Source organism: Miscanthus floridulus, chromosome 4 (genome assembly GCF_019320115.1).
Source record: "Miscanthus floridulus cultivar M001 chromosome 4, ASM1932011v1, whole genome shotgun sequence".
Classification (NCBI taxonomy): Eukaryota; Viridiplantae; Streptophyta; class Magnoliopsida; order Poales; family Poaceae; genus Miscanthus; species Miscanthus floridulus.
In genome coordinates this window covers 105,235,699-105,248,075 of record NC_089583.1, presented here as the reverse complement: position 1 = coordinate 105,248,075, position 12,377 = coordinate 105,235,699, and the positions used below count along the sequence as shown (strand labels likewise).

The following is a 12,377-nucleotide window of genomic DNA, read 5'->3' as shown; positions in this document are numbered from 1 at the left end:
TTAGGTCGCCCACCCCAGCCGCCGCCGCCGCCGCCGCCGAACCCCGGCTCCACGCCGCGTCGGCTGGCGGTGGGGCGGCGCCTCCGCCGCCGTCGTCGGCCGCCGTTGCCGCGGCGCCGTCGAAGAACGCGGCGATGGTGGAGCTCAAGTCGCGCGTGCTCGCCGCGCTCGCCAAGCTCTCGGACCGCGACACGCATCACATCGCCGTCGAGGAGCTGGAACGCATCATCCGCGCGCCGCCGTCGACCGACGCCGTGCCCATGCTGCTCAACGCGCTGGCATCCGACTCCCCGGGGCTTGCCTCACCGGCGAGGCGCGAGTCGCTGCGCCTCCTCGCCACGCTCTGCGCGTCGCACCTGGACGCCGCCGCGCCGCACCTCCACAAGGTGCTCGCTCACCTCGCGCGGCGGCTCAAGGACCCGGCGTCCGACACCTCCGTCCGCGACGCGTGCCGAGACGTCGCGGGCCAGCTTGCGGCAGTGTACCTCCGCCCTCTGTCCGCTTCCGGCGTTGCCGAGGCGGGCAATGCGACCGTGACGCTGTTCGTGAAGCCGCTGTTCGAGGTGATGGGGGAGCAGAGCAAAGCGGTGCAGGGTGGGGCGGCTGCATGCTTGGCCAAGGCGGTGGAAGGGGCGGGGCCTGGGCCCGGTGCCATCGGCATGTTTGGGAAGCTCGGTCCTAGGATTTGGAAGTTGCTCGGTGGGCAGGGCGTGCAAGCCAAGGCGTCATTGCTCGGCGTCATGGGAAGTTTGGCGCAGGTGGGTGCTCCCTTTCTAAATTTTGCTGTGCGTGCCTTTTGTTCCATGATTTTACTCAAGGAACACCAGATATTAGAAGGCCTTGTTAATTATTGGTCATGTCGTATTTTAGGCAGGAATTTTATCCTAGACTGGGGCAGGGATTATTTTGAAGTCTTATGTTCTTAGTTTGAATCATAATATTATTTTGGTTGTGGCCTGTGCATTTCCTGATAACTTTATTAGGTATGAAAAATACAGGTAAGGTTTTGGTCTGCAGGGAGCAGGTCAAGAATTTGCTGTTTGGTACTCCTAGATTACTTGCAGTGTGGGGCTATGAATGTTATCCTCTACTCAGGTTAGGGCTTCGAGCGACGAGCGGGTTCACTCCTGCTTTGTGGTACTGTGGCTTGTGTATCTCACAGAAAAGTATAGGGGTGGCACTTGTAAGTTTTCAAACTGCTGTTGAATCATTACTGAGAATGGCAAATGGAGATAGGATTGTAAAGCATAAGAACTGTGATCACAATGTGATTCCTGATAGAGTGAATGTGGAAGTTCAATGCTTGATGTCTTCCCGGAGAACAAAGTGCCTGGGTTTATTGTTTCTGTTTGACTTGATGCAGAATGGAAAATATCAATATTGTTGTGATTTTTTGAGGTCCATAAATAAGAGCTTAATTGACCTTGTAATGACGTTCTCTCTCCCTCTCTCTCAATACATATAGTTTCACCATGGATTATGAGACAGAGAGATATGGCTGGTATATACTAGAGTTTCAATTGAAATGTTTTTTCCTGTTTTATTTCATGTATTATCTGAGATAGTAGAAGACAATCATTTTGTCTATCTATTGGATGGTGGTTGTGCATTAGTCTTTTGATTTACAGTATTGGAGCGTGTTTGAGTGTTTCAAATATTTTCTAAATGTTTTTTAGACTTTTGATTTACAGTAGCATGTAGCTTGGTAGGTTGGACTGTAGGCTTTTGTTTTATTATTACTTCTACACGATTCATCTATTACGATAACATGGATCATGAGTGTAAGGTTAAGGTAATAAGGTTCCCGCTCACCTCTTTGAGTTTTGTCGGTTATATTCATATAAGATTTCAGTGCTAAACCTACAGGAGATTTAGGTAGTATTATCATGATTCAGGAGCGTTATGTAGTTTTATCATGACAATATTTCCATCAATGCTATTATTGGTTCGTTGTGCTTATCACCATGGTTATTGGGCTTCATAATTTGAGTATCAGTTCATATCTCACGTTTCAGGTGGGAGCAATCAGTTCCCAGAATATGCAGCAGACTCTGCAAAGTATCCGTGACTGCCTTGAGAACAGCGATTGGGCTACTAGAAAAGCAGCTGCTGATACATTATGTGTCTTTGCTACCCATTCCGGTCACTTGATAGGTGATGGAACAGCTCCAACCATTGCTGCTCTCGAAGCTTGCCGTTTTGATAAGGTAACCTAGAATTCTTTGCGCTCCATCTATGTTTGAGGCCCTCTTGCTGCTCATGAAACCTTTCAGATGACCACAATATACATACTTTTGTATTCATATGTCATAGACTCATAGTCATCATATTCTTCTCACAGGTAAGGCCTGTCAGAGATAGCATGATTGATGCAGTACAGTTGTGGAAAAAGTTGACTGGAGAAGATGCAAATGGTAATGTTTGTTTGTTACCAATTCTACTATATTGTTGGGGTTTTACTATTCCATACTTAATGTAGAACAATTTCCATGCAGCAGATGGTAGAAATAAGGATCTAGCTGATGGTGAAGGGAAACTGGACTAAGAAGGTCAATGCAAAGAGGTGGAAAATCAGAATCCTTCGATGATTCCTCTCCGGATTCACCTAGTAGTAACAATGTGAAGGGCAGTAGCATAGCTGAAAAGGCAGCGGTTTTTGAAGAAAAGACCAACATTAACTGACAGGGAACTGAACCCTGAGTTTTTCCAAAAGCTTGAGACAAGGAAAACAGATGACTTGGCAGTTGAGGTTGTAGTCCCTCGCAAGACTCTCAATCCCACTTACGAAGCGAAGGTGAAACAGAAGAAGATGATGATCCTGTTGGTCCAGCTGACAGCAATGGATCAGCTGAAGATGAAGCAAATCTAACTCAAATGCGTGCTAGCTCTAATTTTCAAAATATTCGGGATAAATGGGCTGGCCAAAGGGGAAATAGAAACAAAGATACAAAAGCTAGGACAGCTGATGTTGAAGATAGGGGTGAACCCAGTACAAAAGATTCCACTGCTGCAACCATGAACATTCCTGGAGAAGGCCCGTTCATAAATAATAAAACAAATTGGTTAGCAATACAGAGGCAATTGTCACACTTGGAGAGACAGCAAACTAGTCTCATGAACATGTTGCAGGTTAGTTTGTCGTTATTTCTTTAATGTTTGAAGTTCCATTTCCTGTTTGCTGCTACGAAAAAAAGAAACAAATGGATATCACAATTTGACTTCCTGATTGGTGACGAGGAACTAATGCCAGGAGCGCTAACTATAAGACTCTGCAAATAAGACTTTTCTCAACTCATTGAACTATGTAGGTGAAATTATAACTCTTGTCATGAAGCTATGTTGTTGTCAGCATTGACCACCTTTTGATGTCAGTTTTTTTTTCCCTTAGCCATCATACAGAGGCTAGAGTTATCTCACTACACAACAGCACAAGTGAGCAAGCTTTACATTTATGCCAAATACTGAAAGCTTGGGCCCGACAGCATTTATCTAGGCTTGAGCCTGCCCAATTAAGATGAGATTTTAATTAAGTCTTCCTTGGGATCAAATACTTATTGATATTGATCTTGGGCTTTGTTGAGCTCTCTTGAGGTTGGCCAAATTAGGCCTGAAGATATACGTATGGGCGTATGGCATATTAATGTATGCCTATCCTAGTGAGCATTTTTTTTCCACTACGGTCAAAACAGAATTTCATTACCATCAAGCAACAAAATTACAATAGTTTTATTATCCTAGTGAGCATTGAGCTTATAAGATATATGTACGTGCATCCATAGAGTTCTGGAGCCTTATTGAGTTCAAGAGTACTCTAATGTGTAATTAACTGAAAAACATGCAATAATACAAGCTTCTGTCCTTATTGAGCTGAGCTTGAGCTTATTCATGCTTCTATAGAGCTGACCTCAGGCTCTCAAGCTTGAACTTGAGGTTGCCCAAGCCTTAGGCTTACTCTTACTCAGCTCGTGGAGCTCTGCTACCTAGTTTATTTGTTATTTTAAAATAACTTTCTACATATTTGGAAAGAAAGTTGACTGCTTTGTGCCACCTGATGTGGTACTTCACTTGATTAATTTGTTGCATGATTCATAGTGTTGTAGCTTCCTGCTTCCTTCAGGTATACTCAACTTTTTTATGTACATTGCAAATGAGACTAAAGCAGCTGAGAGGTGTATGATTGCATGCTGATTGTGGACAAATTTGAACTTAACTTACTAGACATATTGTTGGCCAACTACTGAACATCGCTTGTTTTTCAACTTTCAGGATTTCATGGGAGGATCTCATGACAGCATGGTTACTTTGGAGAACAGAGTACGTGGTCTTGAGAGAGTTGTTGAGGAAATGGCTAGGGAAATATCACTCTCGTCAGGCAGGAGAGGTGGTGGTCCAGCGCTGGGCTTTGATTCATCTCCTGGCAGATCATCTAAATACAATGGTTTCCATGAATATTCTAATTCAAAATTTGGAAGGAGTGGTGATGGACGGATGGGATTTGCAGAAAGGTATTTCTCTGCAGATGGTATGGCTTCTGGTACGAAAAACCCATCTTGGAGACCAGATTCTGAACCATGGGACTCGTATGCTTATTCTGGATCAAGAAGCGGTATGAATGTGAGGATAGGATTAGATTCTGTTTCATCTGACAATAGGATGGCAAGAAATGAACGGAGTAATGATCAAGCGGGTCCTCGGAGAGGTTGGGACAAAGGGCAGGGACCCTTTAGGTTTGGTGAGGGTCCTTCTGCCCGAAGTGCATGGCGGGCCTCAAAAGATGAGGCAACACTGGAAGCTATTAGAGTGGCCGGTGAAGATAATGGAAATTCAAGAGCCGCTGCAAGAGTTGCTATTCCTGAACTGGATGGAGAAGCTTTGAATGATGACAACCAAGGGGATGAAAGAGGCCCACTTTGGGAGGCCTGGACTCGCACGATGGATGCTGTTCATCTTGATGATATGGACTCTGCTTATGCTGAGATTCTTTCAACTGGTGATGCTGAATTACTTGTAAAGTTGATGGAGCAAACTGGACCAGTTGTTGATCAACTTTCAAATGAGGTTGCAAATGAAGTCCTACATGCAGTGGGCAGTTTCTCATGGAAGAAAGCTTCTATGACGTAGCATTAAACTGGCTTCAGCAGGTAATCCACTATATTCCTTTGCAGGAATGTATTGATGTTATCATTGATGAATTATATCATGAAAATTTGAACTTTCAACCATTATACTCCTCGGAACTGGGCTGAATTAATTAACGATTCACTTTCATCGTAAGACTATGGTGTGGCAATTTAGTGTGCATTTACTTAAGTACCTTTTGTCACTGGTGCTTTGATAGTAAATCCAATTTAGTATTAGGAGAATGGCATGTCTGACAAGTAATGTTTGGGATTCCAGTGATTACCTCCAGTCGATTAGCATTACTGTTAGGACAAAATGTTCAGCATCCTTCAGCCAAAGCACCCGTCTGTGCATATTACATTAACTAGAAGCATGCCCCGCGCGTTGCTGTGGGATTTTCTTAAAAATAAAATCGTTGCATGCATGAGTTAGATCTACATGTTCTTGTATCGATTCTTATCAAATTGGGCATGGCAATAAAAAAATAAAAGAATTAGATCAAACTATAAGATGGTGGAACAACAAAACAAATAACAATATGTATATTTCTTATGTATTGATAACAATTACATTTAGTGGAGGTGATGTGGATGGCTTGCATTAGGTTGAAAGTTAGTGGGCTGACTTGCATTAGCGAGAGATGATGTGGATAGTTAGTGAGAATGATGTGGATAGCTTGCATGTTAAGATAGAACTTCTAGTGGGGTTTAAAAATATAAGATATATAGTGGGGTTTATAAAAATATAATATATAGATAGATTCACACAAACTACACAAGAATGCAGAAACAGCTGCACAAACATTATTGTTGCGATAAACGCTCCAAACAGTAGAAGTTCAACGACATGGCTGACTAACAAGCTATGAAGAGAAATCATTTTGAACAGTTATGTTTTGAAATAATGGCTCCTTTTTTGAGAGAATGAGAGAGCCAAGCAATGGCAGATAGGGCGAATTATTTTGTTGATTTAAGCTGGTGAATTAAAGTATTGAAGCATTAGAGACATATCTTGGTAAAAATTCATTTGGATAGAGCATTGAACTGTTATTGATTGACTTTTGGTCCTTCTGCCCTCAAACAGAATCCTGGCTTTTCATTTGGTCTAGAATGAAGGCCCATCAGTTTTACTGGATTGCTCAAGGTTGAAGGGGAAACTGTAGTGAAGTATGTGATGGATATTTGATGCTTTCTTTGTCGAACAGATGGGTTCTTATTTGGTGAAACTTGTTTTTATGTTCTCCTTTGTTTGCCCAATGATAATTATGGTTTCCACCTGGACAGCAGGTATGCGCTTGCATGCTTGTGTAGGTTGAACTAATCCAGCTGTTTCAATTCACAGGTGAAACCAATGCATTACTATAATCTATGTATGCCCTGACATGGTTGATTAAGCTGGATAGATGGTTGTATCTAATCTATAAACACGAAACATTAGAGTATGTTAGACAAATAACAGTTTGCAAAGATAAGCCCTGGCACATATTATTTCCTTTCTTGTACTCAAATGTCTGGCATTGTCTGGTTTTCATTTCTGAGCTGAAAGCTTAACTCTGAACTGGAAATCTCACCAAAAGATATGTCAATGTGTTGCAGTTAACTGATCTGGTAATGGAAAACGGCTGATTATCTCGGAATACCTCTAGATGCAAAGCAGGACCTCTTACTGGGACTTCATGATGCTACAGCGATTGAGCTGCCTGATGACTGGGAGGGTGCGACACCCATGCAGATAATGAAGCAGCTAGCTTCATCCTGGCGCATCGACCTTCAGCAACTTATCAATTAGGGTTACATTGATTGTCGACATATGGGTCAATTTCATTTGTTTGTTCCTCTTGTTCTTGTCTGGCCTGTTGCTATTAGTATTAGGGATATTATATTGGGTGTAGTGGAAGTGGCACTGTGTTGAAATGGATTGGTTGTATAGGGAAATATGATGTTGATATTGTCTCACCTTCATTGAAAGTCTTTCATAATTCATAGTTTGATTCTCCAGTTATATTGTAAAACCTTCTCACCTCATGGTGGTCTGTGGTTTCATTATGGTGCATTAGACCATTAGTTATACATAGAATTCAAAACGAGTAGCATTATATTTTTATTGGCTAAAATAAACTGTCTCAGGCAACACTTGTATGTAGAAGCAGATGCTACGCATTTGGATATATTGCCCCACGCTTCCTATAGTGCAGGCGCCTGAAAACTCAAAACCAAATGCAGCTGACAACTAAAGGAAACAAACGAAGGAAGAACAAGCTCCAAAGTCATCTGATTTAGATCCAATGAACGAGAATCATTGCTTGATTAGATGCAAAATTTCAGGCACTTACATATAGCAGGGCCCTGCATACTGCCCATATGATGGAGGCCTTAACACTGAACTGATTTTGAGGTCAGGTATCTCCCAAAGCATGGACTCTTTCTGTAGAAGTATGCATGCCGCCAGCTGTGAGTCGTGACTCGTGAAATCTACGGGGCAGGTGAATTTGTTTCTGAGCATTGTTATGCACTTTGTATGGTGGTGTTGGGGCCCGTTCATGACTGCAACTTGCGGTGTTGGTATGCCCTATTCGAAATTTGTAAAACAAGGAATTTTTTTTGGCGAGGTTAGCAACGGCGCGGTTCGATTCCAGCGGAGATGCTTTTGTCGCTGCTGGCTTCGAGGGAGAGAGAAGCAAGGTGTCTCCCGTCAGTGATGGTGTGGACGCATGGGTATGGAGGTGAGGCGACAGCGATGTCATTGGCGTTATCAGGGTGGTGGGACGGGAGGAATTCTGAAGAAATCTGGATAAATCCGGAGAAATTTGTAAGAGAAAAACAGTATTCTGGATGAAAAAAGAAGCGGATCAAGTCCAATTTAAAGGCACGTGAACGGAGCCATAGAGGTCGAGAAGCCTATTTGTGCAGATCCACCGATACATGTTTCATCAAAGGGACTGTTTATCCATCTGTTACAGATTTGTGCAGCCAAAACTGTTGGTTTTTTTAACTTATCAGTTCGTCACAAAATCTGACAGATAGATGTATCAACAAATCTATCAAATTCCACAAAACTAAACAAAAAATCACTTAACGGGTATCCAGAACAAAAATCCAATAACGCACAAACAGATTTAGCACAATGGGAACATGTATCTTAAAGTGTAAATTCAATGGGAACACAAATCTTAAACCGTAATCCAATGCACATAAATCTGACAGATTTAGCACGAATAAATCTGTCAACAGATTAATAGCAAAGTTCTTCGTCAAAACCTTTTTTGATGCAAAACTAAAGAAAAGCTTGCTTCCAGTAAAACCAGAGTTTTTTTTAGTACGTTTTAACAAAAACCGACCCGACATTCTAAGGTATTTTGGGACCTATATACACATGTGAGGTGAACCATGAACATCTTGGTTGGGATCAAAGTACTGAGGCTCCACACGTTCAAAGTCTGCACGCGCTCTCGCTTGGAGAAGCCATGTCTCTGCTCTCGAGCACGATGGGTAGCCCGTTCAGCGGCGACGGCATGGGGTCCCTGACGAATGTGTTGTCCTTGTCCTCGCAGCAGAGCCTCCACCTGAAGCGCCTCAGCAGGTGGTGCATGGTCACCAGCGTCTCCACCCTGGCGAACTCGATCCCGGCGCACAGCCTCTGCCCGCCGCCGAACGCCACGAACGAGTAGGGCGGCGCCTGGCTCTCGAACCGGGACGGCTGGAACTTGTCCGGGTCCGGGAAGATGCCGGGGTCCATGTGCGTCATGCTGGACGCCCAGAACACCTGCCACCCCTTGGGGATGCAGTAGCCGTCGAACTCGATGTCCTCCAGCGCCCGCCGGAAGCTGCCGAAGACGGGAGGGATCATCCGCAGCGTCTCCAGGGCCACGCGCCATGTGAACCTCATGCCGTGCAGGTCCTCCCATGTCAGTGCCTCGCCGTCGGTTTTGTTCTTGGCGATCTCGTCGTGCTCTGCATGCACGAGACATCCATCCATGGTCACGAGCATTTGATTTGTTTATTATAGGCCATAGAATAGATAGCTGTGGGTTCTTTCTTGACGATTACCTTGAACCATGGCGGCGAGGGTTGCGGGATCACCCGCGAGGTGGCGGATCATGAAGGTCATGAGCACGGACGAGGTGTCGTGGCCGGCGACGAGGACGACCATGGCGTTATCCACGATCTCCACGTCCGTCAGCAGCCGCTCGCCCCCCGCCGCCGCCGCCGTCCTCGGCGCGCAGGCTGGCGAGGCAGCTCACGAGGTCGTCCGCGGGCGACGCCTCGCCGCGCTCCAGCCTGGCCCTCTTCTCCGCGAGCGTCGCCTCGAGCACCCGCCGCGCCCGCGCGCTCGCCCTGAGGCTCTTGCGGAACGTCGTGAAGGGCAGGTCCAGCGGAACGGACCACATCCCCTCCAGCATGTCGGCGAACGCTGCGGCGAGCCGCTCCCTGACGGCACCGCGCTCCAGGCCGAAGAGCAGCGTCGCGATGATGTCGAACGTGAGCAGCTTCATCAGCGGTAGCACGGCGACGGTGCGGCGCCCCGCCCACCGTGCGTCCAGGTGCCGCGCCACCTCGTCGTCGATCGTGCCCACGTACCGCCGCAGCATGTCGGGCTTGAGGAACTGCATCATGGCGCCGCGGACGCGGCGGTAGTCGTCGCCGACGAGCTCGAGGATGTTGCGGCGGCCCAGGATGAGCGGCAGGCACCGGGGCTGCTTCGGCGCCAGCGCGTCGCTCGCGAACACGAGCTTGTTCGCGGCGGGGCCCGTCACGAACACCGTCGGGGCGCCGAACAGCGACAGCTTCGAAACGGGGCCATACCGGTTGACACGGTCACGCAGCCACCGCTCGCCGGTGTTGCTCCGCATCGCGCGCAGCAGGCCCAGGCTCTGCCCGATCATCGGCAGGCCCAGTGAGCCTGGGGGCAGGTTGGGCGGCAACGGCTTCTTGTTGGGGGGCCTTGTGAACAAGTAAACGACGACCGGCGTGAGGAAGGCGACTAGGAGCGCAACGGCCACCGAGGACACCATTGTTGTGCGCTAGCTAGAGCTTGTTGGCTAGCTAGTCGTTAGGTTACTACTAGGTACTTAGTAGCAGAGGTACAGATAGGGTGCAAGCGCCATATATCGTGGCGCCGTGTAGACGTGACGTATGCTGCTGCGATCGACGAGCTGCCGGGAAGGCGAAGCGGACAGAGCGGCATCTTCACCTAACGTGCTGCGTCGTGATTTTTTTAATAGCTAGACGATACCGCCGAGAGAGGCCTAATTTGAACGCACCCAATTTGACAGGTAAGGGGAAGGCACGTCCAGGCATGAAAAGCTCTTCTTGAAGTCAGGGGATGTTTGCCTCGATCGGTTGGAATCAGCGTGGCAAACATCTCGCACATGCTGAAAACGTAATAATAGGGACATCCTAGAGAGAAGAGATGGTGTTCACCGATTCAAAGAAAAAGAAAAGAGAACTACACAATCATTCGCCAACGAAATCTAGCATTTGTTGGCAGCTGATGCAATCATGCAAATGCACGCATAGATTCCGCCTAGCAAGACAACAGATAAGATAAGGTGGTGTTTAAAACCAGGGACTAGAGTTTAGATGTGTCACATGAGAGTGTTCGGATATTAATAATAAAATAAATTATAGTCCGTGAGACGAATTTATTAAGCCTAATTAATCCGTCACTAGCACATATGTTACTGTAGCACACGTTATCAAATCATAGACTAATTAGGCTTACAAAATTCGTCTCGCAGAGTAGTCACAATCTGTGCAATTAATTATTTTTTAGTCTATATTTAATACTCCATGTATATGTCCAAACATCTGATGTAATAGGGACTAAACTTTAGACGGAGGAACTAAACAAGGCCTAAGTGTTGCAACAGGAATTCGGCTCCAAGCAATTGCTGCACGCTCACAATCAGCGGAATATTTGAGCCTCTAAAAAAATATCTGAGGTCATTTGAAAAATTTAATTTTTTAATTATAAAATATGATAACAATAAATGAATATTTGACCCTCTAAAATATTTATACTTATTAATAAAGAGATAAATTTTCTGCCACAAAATCTTTCGTCCACATACGTATTTCTGCCATAAAAAATTCCACTAACCCCTCGTCCAAGTGGGTTTTCGTGAACCACACGTTCAGCCAAAAATGGAAACGCTAGCCTAGCCACCCACGATTTCTTTTCTATTTTTATTCGTCGGTTCCGTTTTGGTTCTTTTCTTTCTCCTGATTTTTCTATATAAACATAAAAAAGAAATAATAAATGTAATATTATAGCTCTTTGAACTCTAAAATTTTCTATAAATAAAAATAAAATAATAAATATAATATTATTGCTCTTTGAACTCTAGATTCTTTCCTATAAATAAATACTCCGATCACTAAATTGTTAATATCTTTGATTAGGAATAAAATTAATTTATGGATAAAACTAGCATCCGGACGTCTGGCCCCATGCGCTAGGCGAGGGATGACGACCATCTACAAACCCTAGACTACTGGACTCACTTGCGGGGTGCAATGCAACCGGATAAGAGGCGCAGCCGATGGGCTGTGCTGGGCTGCTGCAGATGCTTGGGCCGCAGTCCTAGCAGCTGGGCTGTACAGTTGCAGGCCAAACACCGAAAAGGCTCAAGCGAGCATGCCCATAAGAATCTTGTAGAGTCAAAGTATCTCAAGTTTAACTAAAATTATAGAGAGAAATACAAATATTTATGACATCAAATAGATATATAAAAATATATTTAATGAAGAATCTAATGATACTTATTATTTGGTATCATAAATATTATTATCTTATTATATAAATTTAGTCAATCTTGAGATGTTTTTTACTCTCCAAAATTTTTGGAGTGACTTATAATTTATAATTTGAGACGGATGAAGTACTATTTAGATGTTTCAAAGCAAATAGAAGGCGTTGCCAGGATCCTATTTGTACTAGTATAGAAGTTGCCTACGGATGTAAAAAATGATATCCTCTAAACACATTTTACAGGACAGCGGCATCAAGAGGTGAACTTTGTTTCATCTGCTTGGCATTGCCATATGTTTTACTTCCTCTCTCCAGAAGATAAAGCGTATTTTGACCAGGACTGACCAGGGACGGTGGTCAAAAGGCTAATACATGAAGCCCACTCGTCCTGTTCGCTTGAACTTATCAACTTGACTTATTAGCCGTATTACAGTGTTTTTTCTTTCACAACAAAACAGAATTAGCTCGCTTATCTGCCGCAGAAACCGTCAGCTGTGATAGTGTAC

At 44.8% G+C, this 12,377-nt stretch overlaps 2 pseudogenes; one reads left to right on the top strand and one right to left on the bottom strand.

Annotated features, from left to right (window-relative positions):
* Window positions 1-6: 6 nt before the first annotated feature.
* Window positions 7-7,143, top strand: LOC136550221 (TORTIFOLIA1-like protein 1; annotated as a pseudogene).
* Window positions 7,144-8,327: 1,184 nt separating this feature from the next.
* Window positions 8,328-10,865, bottom strand: LOC136552447 (cytochrome P450 716A1-like; annotated as a pseudogene).
* Window positions 10,866-12,377: the final 1,512 nt, after the last annotated feature.